This window comes from Salmo salar, chromosome 02 (genome assembly GCF_965601325.2).
Source record: "Salmo salar chromosome 02, fSalSal1, whole genome shotgun sequence".
In the NCBI taxonomy this organism is placed as follows: Eukaryota; Metazoa; Chordata; class Actinopteri; order Salmoniformes; family Salmonidae; genus Salmo; species Salmo salar.
In genome coordinates this window covers 64,135,690-64,143,010 of record NC_138292.1, presented here as the reverse complement: position 1 = coordinate 64,143,010, position 7,321 = coordinate 64,135,690, and the positions used below count along the sequence as shown (strand labels likewise).

At 44.1% G+C, this 7,321-nt stretch overlaps 1 long non-coding RNA gene across 1 annotated transcript; it reads right to left on the bottom strand.

Moving 5' to 3' along the window:
- Positions 1 to 3,227: 3,227 nt before the first annotated feature.
- LOC106593622 (uncharacterized) lies at positions 3,228 to 4,952 on the bottom strand. Its single transcript, XR_014381652.1, has 3 exons — positions 4,799 to 4,952; positions 4,648 to 4,706; positions 3,228 to 4,542 (listed from the first exon to the last, which is right to left on the bottom strand). It is a non-coding gene; the product is annotated as an uncharacterized LOC106593622 (long non-coding RNA).
- Between the last annotated feature and the right edge of the window lie 2,369 nt (positions 4,953 to 7,321).

Here is a 7,321-nt window from a genome sequence, read left to right as displayed (position 1 = left end):
TCAACAGCCAGTGGAATCGAGTGGCGCGAAATACGAAAAACCTTAAAAATGCTATAACTTCAATTTCTCAAACATATGACTATTTTACACCATTTAAAAGACAAGACTCTCGTTAATCTAACCACATTGTCCGATTTCAAAAAGGCTTTACAACGAAAGCAAAACATTAGATTATGTTAGGAGAGTACCCAGCCAGAAATAATCACAGCCATTTTTCAAGCAAGCATATATGTCACATAAACCCAAACCACAGCTAAATGCAGCACTACCCTTTGATGATCTTCATCAGATGACACTCCTAGGACATTATGTTATACAATACATGCATGTTTTGTTCAATCAAGTTCATATTTATATCAAAAACCAGCTTTTTACATTAGCATGTGATGTTCAGAACTAGCAAACACACCGAAAACTTCCGGGGAATTGACTAAATTACTCTTGATAATCGTTTACAAAATACATAACAATTATTTAAAGAATTATAGATACAGAACTCCTTTATGTAAGATTTTAAAATAGCTTTTTGGCAAAAGCACATTTTGCAATATTCTGAGTAGATAGCTCGCCATCACGGGCTAGCTAATTTGACACCCACCAAGTTTGGCGTTCACTAAACTCAGAATTACTATAAGAAAAATTGGATTACCTTTGCTCTTCTTCGTCAGAATGCACTCCCAGGACTTCTACTTCAACCACAAATGTTGTTTTGGTTCAAAATAATCCATAGTTATGTTCAAATATCCTCCGTTTTGTCCGTGCGTTCAGGTCCCTATCCGAACGGTGATGCGCGGATGCATGTCGTGACAAAAAATGTCAAAATATTCCATTACCGTTCTTCGAAGCATGTCAAACGCTGTTTAAAATTACCGTAAAATAGCGATAATATTCCAACCGGGCAACGTTGTTTTCGTTCAAAGGCTGAAAGAAAAACATGGCCACTTCTCGGGGCCACGCATCTCCTGTCTCTGAGCCACCAGCCTGACCACTCACAAACAGTGCTCCTGTACCTAGCCCAGAGACAGCAGAGATCTCATTCCACTTTCTGGCACCTTCAGAGAGCCTATGGGAGCCTTAGAAATTGTCACGTTACAGCAGAGATCCTGTATTTTCGACAGAGATGCCACAGAAGCACAAGAAATGGTCAGAGAGGGCACTTCCTGTGTGGAATCTTCTCAGGTTTTGGCCTGCCATATGAGTTCTGTTATACTCACAGACACCATTCAAACAGTTTTATAAACTTTAGAGTGTTTTCTATCCAAATCTACCAATTATATGCATATTCTCATTTCTGGAAAAGAGTTGTAACCAGTTTAAATCGGTACGTTTTTTATCCGGACGTGAAAATACTGCCCCCTACCCTAGAGAGGTTTTAATGCAGCAGGTGGCCACACCAGATACTATTACTTTTGAATCCCCTTTGTTCAGGGACACAAAATTCCATTTCTGTTCGTCATGTCTGTGGAACTCGTTCAGTTTATGTCTGTTCTCATGTTCATACAAATATTTACAAGTTAAGTTTGCTGAAAATAAAAACAGGTGACAGCGAGAGGACGTTTCTTTTGAGTTTATTTTAACTTCATTTGCAGTGAAATGATAAAAATGTATCTTTAAATTGTCTTGGGAACAGGAGTTGATAAATATTTCTATCAGCGTCTCAGGGTAAATGCGAATGCATGTGTAATCTTTGACACTTTTGCTAACAGACAGCATTTCAACCACATAAAATACACACCCAAGACTAACTGAAGTTACCATTCTCAGCTTTCCATTTCCTCATCTGTCAAAATGACATTTGGCACAGGACCAATGTGTTCTAGCATGCTACCTGCGCCTTCAATCATTTTACCTGTTAAGATTAGTAATGCATTCAGTCTATCAACGTAAGACATTTGTGAGCACTACTTTAGTCTTATGGGGCAACAAGTTGCATGTATTAAACTATAGTTGACAAATGGCCTACCTAATGTAAGTAAGCAGAAACTTGTCCAAATTAGGGGTGAAAGTAGCCATTAAACTCAGTTATGGTGGATCAAACTGAGCAGGTAGCCAACTTTAAATTGATTTGTTTGACAGAGTCAGACAACCATGAAATGCGAAACGGAGCCTGTGCATACTACAAAACACAGAATTAAGATGTTTACATGCCATAGTAGCCCATCTCCAGGGTACAAGCTTTCAGGTTTTTGTAAAACAGGATTTGATCTTTACATGTCAACACAAAATAAATACTTCAGTATCCATGTAAACGTGGTTCAGTGGCTTTAATGTAGAGCCAATCTTGGGATTTGTCAACCAGCAGCAAAGAAATTATACATTTGAAATCCAAAAGATTAGGAACTGTGAACCACATTCCCTTTTACTACAAATTGCACTGGCAACCAACACTGTTCTCAACCAGCAAGCCAAAGGTAGACATTAAACACACAATATTTCAAAAACACAAGGAGGCACTTTTAAAGGTACAATATTTTATTGTTTTACAAGTAATGCAGGGTAGCATGAGCAGCAGCAACTCCCTGGCCGTCGCAAAAGCATACAGTGGAAGCTTAAAGAAAGTGTCAGCAACAACTCAGAATTGTCATCCAAAGGATGAATCTACATTTACAATTCTGTTGATAGATGATTAGTACAAAGGATTTCAAAATCAGAACGCAAAGTTCAGATGTGTAAAAGTTATACATTGCATCCCAGTAGCCGTTCCCTTGTGGTGGGGTTCCTTTAACAGGTTGTGAGTTTTTAGCAGGTGGGGATATGCTTCTCCGCTATCAAAAAGGTATAACCTCCCCAGTGGTGTGGCAGGATTGGGAGTAGACAGTTCTGCCATTCTCATAAACGATTTGTAACTATATTGGGATGAGAACTGACTGTTCAACGATGCTGCCTTGAACGCTGCTGGAGCTGACACATTAGGTGCCTTCATTGTCACCATCAGACACAAAATCCTGAGAAACATCACTGCTGCTAAAATCCATGTTGCTTGAGGAGTTGGCCCTCCTGTTCAAGGCTGTGCTTCTGCCGAGGCAAGGGCGCCTGTCGCTTCTGCCGAGGCAAGGGCGCCTGTCGCTTCTGCCGAGGCAAGGGCGCCTGTCGCTTCTGCCGAGGCAAGGGCGCCTGTCGCTTCTGCCGAGGCAAGGGCGCCTGTCGCTTCTGCCGAGGCAAGGGCGCCTGTCGCTTCTGCCGAGGCAAGGGCGCCTGTCGCTTCTGCCGAGGCAAGGGCGCCTGTCGCTTCTGCCGAGGCAAGGGCGCCTGTCGCTTCTGCCGAGGCAAGGGCGCCTGTCGCTTCTGCCGAGGCAAGGGCGCCTGTCGCTTCTGCCGAGGCATTTGAACCAGATTCCGCACTTGAGGCACTGTGGCCGGTTGCTTCACATAAGGTATTTGGGCCAGCCGTGACGCTTGCTGAGGCATTGTGGGTGGCTGCTTCTGCTGAGGCACGGGAGTCGGATGCTTCACCCAAGGTATTTGGGCCAGCCGTGACACCTGATGAAGCATTGTGGCCAGGTGCTTCACCTAAGGTATTTGGGCCAGTTGCCACGCTTTCCGAGGCATTGTGGGTGGCACTGTGGCCAGTTGCTTCTGCTGCCGAGGCTCCGTGGCCAGTTGCTTCACCCAAGGTATTTGGGCCAGCCGTGACACCTGATGAAGCATTGTGGCCAGGTGCTTCACCTAAAGTATTTGGGCCAGTTGCCACACTTGCCGAGGCATTGTGGGTGGCACTGTGGCCAGTTGCTTCTGCTGCCGAGGAACCGTGGCCAGTTGCTTTACCTAAGGTATTTGGCCCAGCCGTGACGCTTGCTGAGGCATTTCGGGTTGCTGTTGAGGCACGAGAGTCGGATGCTTCACCCAAGGTATTTGGGCCAGCCGTGACGCCTGATGAAGCATTGTGGCCAGTTGCTTCACCTAAGGTATTTGGGCCAGTTAGCACACTTGCTGAGGCATTATGGGTGGCCGCTTCCGCTGCATTATGGGGGGCCGCTTGCGAGGCACTGTGGCCAGTAGCTTCCGCTGCCGAGGCACTGTGGCCAGTTGTTTCCGAGAAACCGTGGCCAGTTGCTTCACCTAAGGTATTTGGCCCAGCTGTGACGCTTGCTGAGGCATTTCAGGTTGCTGCTGCTGCTGAGGCACGGGAGTCAGATGCTTCACCCATGGTATTTGGGCACGCCGTGACACCTGATGAAGCATTGTGGCCAGGTGATTCACCTAAGGTATTTGGGCCAGTTACCACACTTGCCGAGGCATTATGGGTGGCCGCTTCCGCTGCCGAGGCATTACGGGGGGCCGCTGCCGAGGCACTGTGGCCAGTTGCTTCACCTAAAGTATTTGGGCCAGTCGTGGCGCTTGCTGAGGCATTGTGGGTGGCTGCTTCTGCGGTACGGGATCCAGTTGCTTCACCTAAAGTATTTGGGCCAGTCGTGGCACTTGCTGAGGCATTGTGGGTGGCTGCTTCTGCTGCTGAGGTACGGGATCCAGTTGCTCCACCTAAAGTATTTGGGCCAGTCGTGGTTCCTTTTAATTTATTTGGGGGAATATATCTATAGTTACCTACGAAATAAAAGAAAGTTACAAATCGTAAAATGCCAGCATTTGAAGTTCTGGGATTTATACAGTGTTATTTTTACTGAATTAAATGTGTAGAACAAAACACACCTTTAGGTGGAGGATAACAGGTTATCCCTCCAATTAGCAGGCAACAAATCCAAGAAATTCTAAAGAAAAAGAAAAACATCCTAGTCAGTTAAATACAGCTACCTGTAAAACATGGAAGACAAGGGAAACAAACTAGAGCCATACAACTTACCTCAAAGACATTTCAAAACTCACAGCCATTTTTCTCATCAAAACCTCAGTATTCAGAACTAATGGTAGCCAGAAGCCTTACCAGGAGATCCCTGATATTGTATCTGATTGTCTTTCTTGCTGTGCCTTACAAAGGAATCCTAGACCCTTCTAATCTGGCTGGTTAATTAGGTACATCTGCAAGCCACTGAACATCATTTCCATTGGTCCAATTTCCCAATTGAGATTAGGTGCGCTTGATTTCATTCAGCTGGTGTGCTGGAGGGTTTGCGCATCATGGACAAATCCAATGGTTTTAAAGAGTGAACTCTACCTACCCATTGCACTGGGTGAGCTTAATCAAGTGCACCTTTTATTTCATGCTAATTAATATCCTGCCAGGGGCTTTTGCATGTGCAACCTCAGTGGTCCGGTAGAAGTGTGATATGCAAAAATATATTTTAGATTTTTCAAAGTAGCCTCACTTTGCCTTGATGACAGCTTTGCACACTCTTGGCATTCTCTCAACCAGCTTCACCTGGAATGCTTTTCCAACAGTCTTGAAGGAGTTCCAACATTTGCTGAGCACTTGTTGGCTGCTTTTCCTTCACTCTATGGTCCAACTCATGCCAAACCATCTCAATTGGGTTGAGGTCGGGTGATTGTGGAGGCCAGGTCATCTGATGCAGCACTCCATCACTCTCCTTCTTGGTCAAATAGACCTTACACAGCCTGGAGGTGTGTTGGGTCATTGTCCTATTGAAAAACAAATGATTGTCCCACTAGGCGCAAACCAGATGCGATGGCGTATAGCTACAGAATGTTGTGGTAGCCAGCGTGCCTTGAATTCTAAATAAATCACAGACCGTGTGACCAGCAAAGCAGCCCCACACCATCACACCTCGTCCTCCATGCTTCATGGTGGTTACCAGACATGCGGAGATCATCCGTTCACCTACTCTGCGTCTCACAAAGACACGGCGGTTGGAACCACAAATCTCAAATTTTTACTCATCAGACCATAGGACAGATTTGCACCGGTCTAATGTCCATTGCTCGTGTTTCTTGGCCCAAGCAAGTCTCTTCTTATTGGTTTCTTTGGGTAGTGGTTTCTTTGCAGCAATTCGACCATGAAGGCCTGATTCACGCAGTCTCCTCTGAACAGTTGATGTTGAGATCTGTCTGTTACTTGACCTCTGTGAAGCACTTATTTGGGCTGCAATTTTTGAGTCTGGTAACTCTCATGAACTTATCCTCTTCCGCAGAGGTAACTCTGGGTCTTCCTTTCCTGTGGTGGTCCTCATGAGAGCCAGTTTCATCATAGCTCTTGATGCACTTGAAGAAACTTTCAGTTCTTGAAATGTTCCTGACTGTCGTTTCCCTTTGCTTATTTGAATGGTTCTCACTATAATATGGACTTGGTCTTTTACCAAATAGGGCTATCTTCTATATACCACCCCTACCTTGTCACAACACAACTGACGCATTGAGAAGGAAAGAAATTCCACAAATAAACTTTTTACAAGGCACACCTGTTAATTGAAATGCATTCCAAGTGACTACGTCATGAAGCTGGTTGAGAGAATGCCAAGAGTGTGCAAAGCTGTCATCAAGGAAAAGGGTGGCTACTTTGAAAAATCTAAAATATATTTTTGCATATCACACTTCTACCGGACCACTGAGGTTGCACCTGCAAAAGCCCCTGGCAGGATATTAATTAGCGTGAAATAAAAGGTGCACTTGATTATTAAGCTCACCCAGTGCAAAGGGTGGCTACTTTGAAGAATTTCAAATATAAAATATATTTTGATTTTTTTAACACTTGTTTTGGTTACTACATGATTCCATATGTGACTCACCACCTGGATTCGATCTTATGTAGTAAAATGTGAAATTGTGTTTTTTTTTTACATCTGCTAAAAGTAGAGACTCAGAGCTTCAAAATGGTGTATATCATGACAGTTGATTAACTTTTAATCTCACTTTTGAGAAAATCACTTTTGAATGTTTTGGTATGTAGTTTAGAGCTCTTCTTTGTCTACACCCATTCAGCATCGTTCACGATGATTTGTTTACCTCTGGATAACATGAAAACAGCCTAACCAATTCTGCTGGAAACAATTTCATGATGCTTTCTTGCAGACGTTTACTGACATCGGCCATATTCAACGGGTGTTGTACACACGTCACGTAACGTTAGCTAACGAGCTAGCCAGCTAACGTTAGCTAGATAAACAACAATGAACAAAGTGGCAACAATGCCACAGTGCTGGGAGCTAACCAACCAGGTCCAATGTTAGCTAGCTAACATTAGGCTCTAACTAGAAAAGCAAATGGCTCTGGGAAACAAATAATAACGTCAGCTAGGGAACCAGCCAGCTAACTGTACACTTTAGCTTGAAATGAAACCACTTTGTCAAAATTACAAATGTGTCATATCTGAAAATGTAGCTAGCTAATGCTAGACTATAAACATGCATCATGGACGGTCTCCCTGTCAGGAATGCCATACCATGGTTGCACGGTTTGAAGATGTTATCCGGAG